Here is a 12907-nt window from a genome sequence, read left to right on the forward strand (position 1 = left end):
ATATAGCTGCACGACATGCAGAGAAAAAACAAACCAAAATCCTTTAGGAACTGAGATGAACTGCAGACTTCATAAATATCTGAAGAAGCAGCAATACACATTTCAGTGGAAAAGTGGTTTGGGGTTTTTGGGGGGGGGGCGTTTTGCAAGTTTGCTTTTCTGGTTGTCTTCTGGTGAATATTTTTTAAAGTACTATGCATGTTTCCTTTCAAGTGAACATTGTTGAAAATCCCTGAAAGCATTCTGCAAAGAGAGAGTACGCTGACAGCAGTGATGAATAAGCTTGGTAACACACAACACAGCCACATTTCCAAATATAGTGTATCAGCTGGGCGGGCAAAAAGAATCATGCCAAAACTGGCAGTGAGGGGTGTAAATGATCCATCTCCCCCCCTCTAATACTGCTATGAGAGAGCAGTTGTGTTGTGTCAGACTTTGAACCTGTTTCCACATCACATACAAATAATATTTTAATGAGCTGTAAAACATTCCCTCCCTTGCCTTACAGCTTTAAAAAGTGAGCCTAGCAGCTTTAGAAGGTAACCATAAGAAGTCTGTACAAAAAGCCCAAAAGTACTTAAAGAATTGCCATCAACTGCATGTGTTTGTTCTGGTTTGGGTTTTTTGGGGGGGGGCAGGTGGGGGGACGGGGACATGATGGCTTAAACATTTTATTTAAGAAAACTAATACTTGTAGTATTAGAGAACCTGAGCACATCACAGAACCACATTTCCTTATGGAAGCAATGCCAAGCTTGGATAGTAAACTATGGATCTTCCTAAACAATACTTCAGGAAAAAAAAATCCATTTAATCATTAACAAACCCCCACAGCTTTTCACATTCACATGACCACCAAGAAGCTCATTGCAGCACTACATAGAGCTGCAGTTAAGTTTGACAGAAAAAAAAAAAAAAAAAAAAAGGATCATAAGGCACTATGGATACCTATGTCTCATTCTTTGGGTAAAACTGCAAGCTTGCAACCTTTGTTACAAAACTGTGAATATAATCATTATGCTAAGAAAACACCATATTAATTTTTAAGTATTTAACTGTGTTGGTTTTAAAGAATATATCCTACATGATGCAGAATACACAGCCTGATTTCTTCTGGATGTGCCTCTCCCTTTCTTATACACACCTGTTTCAGTGGTCCCAGAATCCCTGCAGTGTTCTCAGCTACCCTCCTCATCTCTTCCAGGACTCCACATTGCTTTCAGTTTCCTCCCCACATGATCTTACTAGCCAGGCAGCATCTTCTTTTGCAGGTTTCGATATAACTGCACATGTTGGGCAAAAACATCAGCACACATGTTGACTGACTAACAAACAGGCCAGGCAGATAAACTATTCTCAACACAGCTTTTCATCCAGCAAGTGGACCAATTTATGTTTGAGTTCTCCCATTCTGTCAAAACTGATTGAAAATGTCCAACAAGTTGATGAATAAAGTGGGAAGAACTGACCAGTGGACAGAACTGACATGCTCCTTATTTGCTTCAGCTATTACTTTTTACTTTTCAGAGTAGTAAACCAGCTACTCACAAATTTGCTGAGCTTTTACAATAACAACCAAGTTAGGAATTCCCACAGCAAGAGTTATCCGTTCAAGTTTAACTTTGCTTCAAGGACTCAGTATATTTCCAATGCAGTATCTTAACACTGTAACTTCTTTAATTCAGATCCTTGTAGATGCTAATTACATTATGTTCTCATTACATAATAGTTCCCACCCCACGCATCTTCTTGGCATATACTAGCACAGAAGGTGAGGGGTGCAGATCTAGAATCAGTATTAGAAGGACAGATACGGGTCGACAAGGGCAGACAAGGAGAAGATGAGGGAATTCTCAAGCCATGCCAAGAGCACAGAGAGGTGAGTACTGTAGGTGGCTGTGGGATATGTTCCTTGGCTGCATCAAGAGGGAGGACAGATGAGTAGGATGCACACAAACCAGGCTTGCAATTTTTTTTTTTAAGTTTGATTGCCTAGACTAAGTCATTTTCCCCCTACTTCAGAGAGGGAAGTGTATCATCTCTCGTATCAACATATGTTGAGCAGCCAGGGTCTTAAGGGACAAGTTTAATGCTTATAGTCAACTGACAGGGGTTCTCCAACCTGTATGTAGGAGAACACAATTTTACACTTGATATGACCAGGTTTACAGGGAATATGATCTTTTGCTTCCACTGATCAAGTTGTGGTTTTTTCCTCCTAAACTTGAATCTTATAACTGCTGGTAAAAAGATAAATACATTTTATAGCAAATAGAAAGCATGAAATCAAGAAGTGTAAGAACAGTGTGGGTGGAGGAAGAGATCTGTGATCTTTAAGAAAAATTCAGCTTATACATTTACAATGAACACTATGTTTGCTTGTGAAAACCACCTACATCATGTCACTTGGAAACCACATTAACACTCTCACCACCCTTGAGGTATTAATCTAGATGTTCCCACTAAATAAATGACTAATTAGTTACTGATTCAGTCCCTTCCCCCCAGCTTTCAATCTCTCACCGTTACCGTACTCTACCCCTTCTCTTCTTGCTGCTAATTCTCTTCTCCCACCACTGCACTCTCCTTTTTCTTCCATGTCATTTCCTCTATAAACTTGCCTAAAAATCTCTGCTAAATACAATGTCATCACAGTTCACTGTTTATGTACCTCATTTCTCCAGTATGTTTCTGGTTTTCTGGTTAAGTTGTAAATTCTTTTGGAAGTGGGACCTCCTGTGATTACAGAGTGCTTATAACAAGGCAGCGCTTTTTTGTTTGTTTTTTTTATTTTAAACAGGATGTGAAGTATTGTCATAACATTGACGACAATGCTGACAAAAATGACCTACAGAAAACACTGATAAGATTAATGACAGAAAAGACCATACTGTTTCAACTTAAGACTGCATTCCACTTAACGTGCAATGTAAATTTATGTTTCTCAAGAACTCTCTTAGCCATAACCCACACTATTTCCTTCTTTAAGAGCTAGCCTTGATACACTTGCTCCTTGCGGCAAGATGCTGTATTCAGAATCAGTACAATGCACAGCTCAACTAATACAGAGTGCCCCATGTAGTAAACTTCCCTTCTTCACGAGGTTGTGAAGTTACCCAGGTCAGCTTCTCCTACTTCATACAGAATTTCAGCTTTATTTTCCTTTCAAAGACCTGATTTAGCCACATGACCCGTGTAATGGCACCCTGCACATTTCCTCTCTCAGGTAAATGAAATAGGTTGTTCCTGTTACTTCTTCACAAGAGCAGTCTTCCAGAGATAAGCTCTCTGCAAACCTCATGTTTTTTGATTCATGTATTCCTCCTGACACCTTTTATTTCACAATCAGTTAGCAGATGGATTTCATCCCCTTCAGGAGGTAGGTACCTTTTACCTCTGTCATCACTCTCTGGGCTACTTGCTTCTCACAAACATGTATTTTCTTCAAGAAATCTACTAAGTCAGTGTTTATAAGCTTTGTTGTTCCTTAATGTCAGCACAGTATCATATCAGAAGTACAATCATCTAAAATTAATGGATTAAGAATGGATTTTTAAACACTAAATGAGCAAAACCAAACAGAGATTTTAAAAAAAAGACCCATACTGAAAATGTTTCAAGTTTTCACTATTGAAAAGGACTTATTGGAAGAAAAAAAAAAAAATCATTAGAAACATATGCCTACATTCTTAATGCTTTCAAATGAATGCTTTATTTCTCTTCCTACAGGAGGGGTTTGAGTAGTTACAGTAAATGCATTTGTCACTACTTTAAAAACAGTTAATGTCAACTAAGTACATCAAAAAACATTGTGAGATAACATTTTTGCTTTTGTACTTATACAGAAAAATCTAGTTCATGCATCTGATTTTATTGTGATGGCTTAACACAACCTCTTCTACTTCCCATTGCAATGTGCCAACAATGCTCAAAATCACTTTAGTGCGTCATTTCAGACAGTGATTTCTTGGACCACACTAGTATGCTCAAAGCGTATGTACTTCACAGAGTAAATTCAGATAGTCACTAAAACTACTTTGTGTAAACCTTAATATTAACTATGGCTTATGCGATCAAAAACTACGACCTTTTATCACTGTTTCCTTTATTTTGCTTAGAGACAAAGTGACAACAGTAAGAAAATCAAGTCACTGCTGATGGCTGTGAAGGCATGAATAAGAGTTAAAATACAGAAATACTACATGCAACAAAACAGTATAGCATCCATTACATTGCCACAAAGTGAACAACAAAGAGCAGAAGTTCATCCCCATTCAAGACAGCTGACATGCTTTGAAATTTTGACAAAGCCTTAGATGCAGTTAAAAACTTTAGGATGATGACAGCTAAGCACACATCATTACATCATTTCAATGGGAATTGTCTGGGCTTTCTTACCCCAAAATGTACATTTCACATGGGTCAGTCTTCACTGCAACTGCTTCTTAGTCACTAAGAAGCATTTTTTAAACCACCAAAGAGGCAGCACCTCTTTAAACAGGTGGAAGAAAACTTCTAACAAGAATTTAACTCACTCCTCCATGTGTTACTGGGGAAAAAAAAAAAAAAAAAAAAAAGTGTGTGTAGCATCAGATACATATTTTGTATTTAAATTCTCTAGGATGCACAAAAAAATGGTATGTATATTGGATATGTATCACTATATTATTGCATCTGCTTCACTCAACAGCCAGAGCAGAAGAAACAGCCTAGCTGAACAGCAAAAAAAAATTCCTTGGGTATCACTGTACAGATTTTTAAGTCCTTTTTTAATTGCATTATAGTCAATGGCATAAATAATACAAAACTAGGCAATAACATATATTCCAATTAACTGGACTGTCTCCAAGGAAGAGATTTAAAGCCGAAGATGCTTAATGCCAAGGACTACTGTTTAATTGCAACAATAATTCCACCTAAGTGGAATGCCCTCAAGCAACCTCATAGCAATTGGGCCCATGATTATTTCTATGCACTGAAAAATTCTCCTATCAGTTCTGCTTATTTTTTGTCTTAACACCTTTGCCTACCCTCTGCTTTCTATACTTATTTGCAACTCCAATATGATTTACTATTGCCTGTTAGGCTGCTCCTTTCCAATCAGATAATTATGTAGGGCCATGATACTGACAACCCACATCTCTAATCACAGTATAGGCAGCAGATCCTATAAAAGTGATCGCCACAGTCCCTGGGCCCTTCTAATGTAACTAATCCGCAGTTGAAGTTTCTCTTCCGAGTGGCTGGATGATACAGATGTAACCGTACATCAGATACACCACAGCCCTTTCATTCAGAAGGGCTTCCTACCCACACTGTCCTTGCAATACTTACATGAACTGACAAAAAAAAGTCTTGCAAATCTCTCTAACAAAAAGGAGGAAACAGGAACAAGTTTCTACAAGCTTTAAGACCTGTTCTATGCTGTGTGGCGGCATATGTGATTCTTGCCCTCAAAATGAGTTTCATTATACATTCATGTCTTGTAACAACTTAAATTGGCTGAATGTTTCAATACCACTGCTGGAACCAAAAAACACTTACGGACCTATATTTGGACACTGAATTGACACTACAAAGTGTGCACAATTAAATTGTGCTTGAAGTTATAAATATCTGAATTCAGCTACAGTTTTGTGTTGTTTCCTGGAATACCCTGTCCTTACAGAAGAGAATCTAAGCAGTTTTAAAATAACTGCTGTATTTTTCTCTAGCTGAGTGAAGCACAGCTGTTCCATCAAGCTTCTGCCCACAGCATATTAATTCCCTAAAGGTGTGCTCATAGATGGTACTGCTGGCATTTCACCCTGACCAGCAGTGCTTAGGATCACTATCAGACCACAAACAACAAAACACACCCGAACAGTACAGAAGTGTCTATTCAATGCATAATCAATGCCAAGGACTTCCACGATGCAGCCAGGAACAACAGTACAAACTAGTGTGAACAAGGAAAAGATAATGGTATGAAGAATTCCAGTGGGTATTTTTGTGCCTTTTCTTAACCTTTCTAGGACATGCAGGAATATCTATGCCAGTTAATGCGCTTGCTGTTAAATGATGCTGTGTGCCCTGTACAATTTTGAAAGGCACCAGACAGCTCATGTTGAAAGAGGAATGAGTTCATGATCATAGGGAAGAAAAAAAGAAGTTTGGAGTAGCGCTCCACCTCAGTGAGAGTGTGCTGCACTATTTCACACCCAGATAGTACACCTGCCTGCATTCCTGCTGTGGGTGAGGAGTGACATCACCTAGTTGTATATAAGAAAAAAACCATAACACTGGTCATTCTTGAAAATAACAAAGCAGCATTACTATCATTTGTGAAGTTTGAGGAAAATTGAGCTCTTTGCTACAATAAGGTCGTGTAATGGTTGCCAATGTATAAATTGTAGCAGTGCATAGTTTTACTGCAATGCAAGCGATAAAAAGAGCACCTCTGGTGTATTTCTTAATAGCTCAAAGAAAAAACTTCCCCAGTAAAATTATTACAGACCTGGCCGGTAGCAGGTGCTAATGATTAGGGGCTTCTCACTGAAGGCCTCAAGCCCAAGTTACAATTACACTTTAAGATACTGTAATTACAGTGACCCTGGAAAACACGTATGGCAGACCAAGCATTCAGTATTTTTAAATCCCAAAAGAATACTATTTTGACAGTTTGGAGAGGAACTTCTGACAACATTTAAGTGCTATGCATGCTGTAAAAAAAAATAATTTAGCTTCTGCTATGAATGCTTGATAAGTGATGAAATTGAGGGCTTAAAAACAGTTGGAAAACCTTCCAAACCTACTTGCCTTAAGCCCACTCCCTATCTAGTGGTTAAAATGGTGACTATTCTGGAAACTGTGACTAGAAGAAATACTGGCAGTTTTCTGATCTTTTTATTCTAGACCTTGAAAATTAAGAAGTAGGTACACCCAAGCCCCTTTTCGTCTTCTGGCATTCATAGTTGGCATCCTGAGTCCTTTAGAGTCTCCTCCGTGTTTACTCAAACCAGTGACACTGCAGAGGTTTGAAATAAGAAAGGCATTTACTAGGCTGTCAGGAACAAGAAAGATGCAGCAATATTAAGTATTACTTGGCTTCACCCCTGAGCTTTCAGTTGTTTGATAAAGTAATAACCAAAATGTGTACAGACCACAAGGCACTGTAAACCGCCATCAGCTTTTCAGAATTTTAATCCTCACAATTCAGAAGAACTATATTAGATCTGCTAGGTAGCACTTTTTTCCCTCCTATATTTGCAGGTGACAAAACAGACCAAAGGCAGAAATATTTTGAACATTTACTTTAGCACACACAGAGTAAATGCATTGCCCCCTCCAGTCCCAGAAGACATCCAGGAAGGCCACACCACTTTCTGAACAAAGCCCTCTTCTCTGTATTAAGGGAGAATGACTGAACAGCATCTTTTCACAAGGTATACTAATGCACTGTTAACATGCCTGCTGAAAATCCATTTTCCTACCCTGACTTATTTTGATGCAAATCACTAGCCATGTCACCAACCTATCTCTCTGACTCCCAGCAGGTCATGCACCAAAACCCAGAGTAGGGTTTTGACCAGACCCTAAAAGCAATATTCCAAAGTGTTCACCTAAGGAGCTGCAGCTATTTCTATGGTCCCCCTGTGAACCCCTAGGAAGCCTGGGGATCTCTTGCCTCTGCCCCTCCAAACTGAGACTTCAATGTTCTTACTTTTAAATACCTGCATTCTTGTTTTCCTGGGGCTATCTCATTCCTGCACAGCCAGCATAACTAACCCATTTTCCCCAGATTCCAACAGTTTGGACTTTCAACAGTCCCAGGCCTCTGGTGATGCAGCACCTTTCAATCTCATCTTAGACCTACATGGCTTCCTGTGCTGCCACAGCTCAAGAAGCAGCTTGAAGGCCTGTTGCCACAGCTAGAGCCATCTCCTTCACCAGGAATACTGCTGTGTCTTCTTCTCTGGTAAAGGGCCATGAACTGAACATTGCATTAACAACTAAGCCACATTTGAAATGCTTGCAAAATTAAATTTATATCCATCAGCCCAGAACAAAAATTTGTTCCTACCTGATATGACCTCAGGAATGAGAAAGCAGATTCCTGACAAGAGTGGCTGATACTGTTAATATTCTGCTTCCCAGTTCTTGTAGCTGAGTTCCCTGCTTCCACAAATAGAAACTCTATCTACTGGTCTGGCAAATTTCTAGATAGAGAGAGATGACTTCCAGTCTGACCAATTCTTCCTTACAGAACACAAAGGACAAAACTGAATACGAACACCATGACAGTTATCATAGAGAAGCTGCTCCTGACATCTTGCTGCAGGTGATATTGGTAAATCTCTATCCACCAGAGAAAAATGCATTCTGGGAACAGCAGTACTTTCCAAAACTAGACTGCTCGTGTCCTATGCCTTAGGCCAACGTGTCACATACTGTCAGGGCAGAAGTCTGCAGAAATGTGCTCAAACCAGTTTTTTGTTATTAATCTGATCTGACATTTCTGAGAGTTTTCTGGAAGAGATAAAGTTGTATCTTTACAGAAGGTAAAATGTTCCTCAAAGTTGCACACAATTTTGCTTTCTTCAAGTACAACAGTAAAACCTCAGTAAAACAAATTAAAGCTGCATTACTAGACTAACTTCTCACCTTCAAGCAGGCACTCACTGTACCTTTAAGACTGTGACCTTTGTTTGCTAGAATTTTCAAGTTTTTCGCTGTTCATATCATTATACAAAACTCTGTACTACACCTCCAGACCACTTGCAGAGACCAACTACAAGACACCACAAAATAAAGGGAACAGTTATCACATTAGACTATTGTTTCATTTTAGTCTTCTGAATGCCCAAACTCAAAGTGCATTGGGACAATTTTTTATATTCAGGCATTGATTCAAAGATGTAATAAGCCACAGAAACAGGCTGTACAAGCCAGGCATCCTACAGTGACAGAATGAAATCACAACATTATCTGTCATTGTCTTGAAAGCAGGAATTCTATTTTTTATAGATGAAATGCTGGGGTTTCAACCCCAAGCCCCAAATTAAGGCTGACATATGGGTGATTCCCACAGCCCTTCACAAAGTGGGGGGGTGAGTTTGCCTTTAGGCTTCCCTCCAGGGTGGGTCCGGCCTTGCAGACAGAGCCATTGGGTAAATGACCCCAGGGGTCTGCATTAAGTAAACAAAGGTCAGGTGTCCCACTGAGGGATAAAAGCTGGGACCACTTGCAGGGGGGGCAGTGTCTGTCTGTGAGGTGGATGCCCTGTGCAGAGTTCCCTGTTGGGGGAGGACCTTCCACCTCCCTGGGACTGGGCTCCAGTCAGGTCTGGCCTTTGTAAATACAGGCTGTGTAGAGATTCAGTACGTGGCTTCCTTGGTCTTATGTGTTTGGCTTGTTGACTCGGTTGTCTCCTGACCCTTCTATGGGAAACTGCATTTCACCATTTATTCCACCCATTGTTGGTCATGCGGTGTTGTTGTTGGGGTCAGTGGGATTGATGTCGATTATGTATAATCCGATTGACTTGTTTGTACCCCCAGTGCTCACTCATGTACTGACCCTTTTGTATCAAATACAATTTAGTTATTGGTTCATCTTTATGCTGGCTGTGTCCTTTAAGCTAGGCCTAACAATTGGCAAAACAAGAGAGCATGGAGAAATGCAAAAATTGTAATTTCGTGAACCTTAGAGAGCTCACTATTATTCCCAAGCATCAGCTGGGAGCAAAGTGAGAAATAACTGCTTGAATGCTGACTTTTAGAAAAAGGGGCAGAGAACAGATACCAATCTGAAAACCCACAGTAGTTTTCTGCAACTCTAAGCTCTACAGTTATATCAGCTTCTTCACTGTATCGGCACACAAAGCCTCTCAATTTGGTCTGACAACATCCATTTTACTTACTCCTGACTGACAGAATCAGGTGCAACATACTCCAGAGGGAATGGATGCTTCTCTATTTTAAGGAGAGTTAATATATTAATATGCTATCAATGCAACTCTGCTTAGCAAAGTGGAAGATTAAATGTTGTTGCTGGTCATCCAAAGTAGACAGCCATTTTTCCTTCTTCCCCAGCTAACCCTTGCTACTTTCTGCAAGTCTAAAAATACTATTCCAGCAAGTAAAGTTCCTTGAGGAAAGAAAATCAATCCACACACAGCTCAGCTTCCTGCTGAGACCTAGTTTATTTGGAGAAGGCAGCTTCCAAAGAAGATTATCCAGTCACGAGATCATAGTTATGTATATGACAGCCTCCAAACATTAAGACATAACGGCAAATATCAAACCCTGGCAGTATTACCCTCCACAGTGAGCACTGTTACAGAAGTACTGCTGGCTTTGAGAAGTTAGTGATGGAGTACCACAGAAGGACTGTTGAAATTTATTAAGTCTCATCAAGTTCCTGAATTGTAGCAGCTCTAGCTGTGCCATCTAGAAGCTCACAGACCACCCAGATGCTACAGCCTGTACAAGGCAATGGAGCATTGACTCAGAAGGTTGTGAGACTATTTTGAAAAGCCAGTTTTGTTTGTGTAAAAAAACCTAAAAAATAGACAAGAGGTCACAGGCTTTCAGATACACACCAGTAGCTATTTCCTAACATATTCAACAAAAACTTACACAGATATATTAAAGAAATGCTTTTGTATCAAGGGTTCAATTGGTAGAACCTAATTTATTAACCTGTAAATAGTTGCAGGGTATCAAAGACTGGAAGATCTGAATATTATGTCACTGGCTTTGAAGAATTAAGAAGTCCAACTTTGTGAACGTTTAGATCGACCTCTATTCCATTCCATCAATAGTCAATGGAAGAACATACTGGCAACGATTCATTACATTCCAGTGAAGGTCTGGAAAAACAGTTTTAAAAACAGAATAAGGTGTAGTGTCTATCAAAGCAGTAAAAAGAGAACACTGAAATGCTGCCTATACAAGTATTAAAATGTAACAAGTCATTCATATGCCTAAAGGAACACTTTAACCTTTAGATGGAAGTTTTCAAAATTATAAATCATAGTCTATTTATTTTTTAAAAAGTTTGCATCAAATGTTCCAACAAATCTTATATATCTACCCAGAACCAGAGATTTGATGTGAGAGGATAACTTGGTGTTGACCAGCTTGGGCACCTGTTCCTGGTTTCACAAAATATGCTCTAGTGGCCTACTACTTTCACCTCTTCTAAGGGCATGCAATTGAAAATGGAAGGATGGAAAGAAAGCTATTCTGCTACTAGTCTGTCATTTTTAAGAACTGTAAAGAGGTGAGACTTTCAATGATCACTTCCTCCAGGCTCAAGAACGGTCCATCCCTATGTGCAAGATGTTAAGCAAAGGTGGCTGGAGGCCTACATGAATGAACAAGATGCTCCTGACGAAAGTCAAAGAATCAAAAGAGATGGAAGCAGGGCCAGGTGACCCAGGAAGAAGCAAGGCACCGTTTGAGCATGCAGGGATGGGGTTAGGAAAGCCAAAGCCCACTTGGAGTTGAATCTGGCAAGGGACATGACAAGTCAGACAGTAAGAAAAGCTTCTATAGGTACATCAGGAACTAAAGGAAGGTAAGACTAGGCAAGGTGCGAACCTGCTGCTGCATGGGGCAGGGGACCTGGTGACAAAGGACACAGAAAAAAAAGACTCTGGTACTCTCTGCCTTCTTCACCAACAAGATCTGCCTTCAGGAATCCCAGGCCCTGAGACCTCTGGTATAAGGAAGACTTATCCTCAGTGACAGAGGATCAAGAGAAGAAACGTTTAAACAAGCTTCAAAAAATAGTCTCACAGAATCTCACATTGGAAGGGATCACTGAAGGTCGACTTGTCCAAATCCTACCTAGAGCCAGCTGCCTGGGACTCTGCCAGATGGCATTTGAATATCTCAAGGAATGGAGACTCATTCACCAGCCAGTGCTCAGCCACCTTCACAGTAAAAAAGTGTTTCCTGCTGCTCAGAGGGAACTTCCTCTGTTTCAGTTTGTGCTCATTGCTTCTTGTCCTGTCACTGGACACCACTAAGAACCTGGCTCTGCCTTCTTTGCACCCTCCCTTCAGGTATTTATATCTACTGATGAGATTCTATTGAGCCTTATTTTCTTTAGGCTGAACAGTTTCAGCTCTCTCAGCCTTTCTTCATATGAAGAAAGTCCCTTAATCATCTCAGTGGCCCTCCACTGGATTCTCTCCAGTAGCTCAGTCTCTCTTGTAATGGGGAGCCCAGAACTAGACACAGTACTCCATGTGTGGCCTCACCAGTTCTGAGTGGAGGGAAGCTATTGAAGCAAGTAAACTTGGAAACCATTCCCAAAGATATGAAGGGCAAGGTGACTGGGAATAGTCAGCATGGGTTTATGAAGAAGTCATGCCTGACCAACCCTGTAACCTTGATGCGAGAGAGTGGATGCTGTTCATCTCTAGCAAGGCTTTCAAGATATACCTCATATATATCTAGATATATCTATACCTCATAGACAAGCTGATGAAGTATCAACTAAATAAGAGGACAGTGAAGTGGACTGAAAACTGTCTGCACTGCTGGGTTCAAGAGATTGTGATGAATGGCATAAAGTCCAGCAGGAGGCCAGTCACAGTGGTGTACCCCAGAGATTAATACTGGGAACAACATTGTTTACTATCTTCACTGATGACTTGGACAATGGGACAGAGTATACATACAGATTCACAAATTATCTGATTGCAGACACTAAGACACTGTTCACTTGAATTACCTAGAAGCAAATCTGAAAAACTAGATCTTTCAGAAGTCCTTGTCAGAAATATTTCAATACCAAAGTTCTTAAACACAGAAGCTCCTTCTCTCAGTACTTTAAGTAATTATGTGACTACATCTATAAGCTTTGTCATCAAGTAAAGATAACAAAATGGTTCCAAGAGTGGTTAAAAGACAAT

At 40.0% G+C, this 12907-nt stretch overlaps 1 protein-coding gene across 2 annotated transcripts in view; it reads right to left on the minus strand.

Moving 5' to 3' along the window:
* The window catches only part of SETD3 (SET domain containing 3, actin N3(tau)-histidine methyltransferase), a 63419-nt gene that overhangs the window by 45379 nt on the left and 5133 nt on the right, over positions 1–12907 (minus strand). The window contains exon 2 of one of the 2 annotated variants that reach the window (XM_074908627.1): positions 1145–1283. The exons of the other annotated variant lie outside the window; for it this stretch is intronic. The gene's annotated coding sequence lies outside the window, so the exon portion shown is untranslated. The remainder of the gene's footprint in view (positions 1–1144; positions 1284–12907) is intronic. 2 annotated transcript variants of the gene reach the window in all.

This window comes from Athene noctua, chromosome 6 (assembly GCF_965140245.1).
Source record: "Athene noctua chromosome 6, bAthNoc1.hap1.1, whole genome shotgun sequence".
In the NCBI taxonomy this organism is placed as follows: Eukaryota; Metazoa; Chordata; class Aves; order Strigiformes; family Strigidae; genus Athene; species Athene noctua.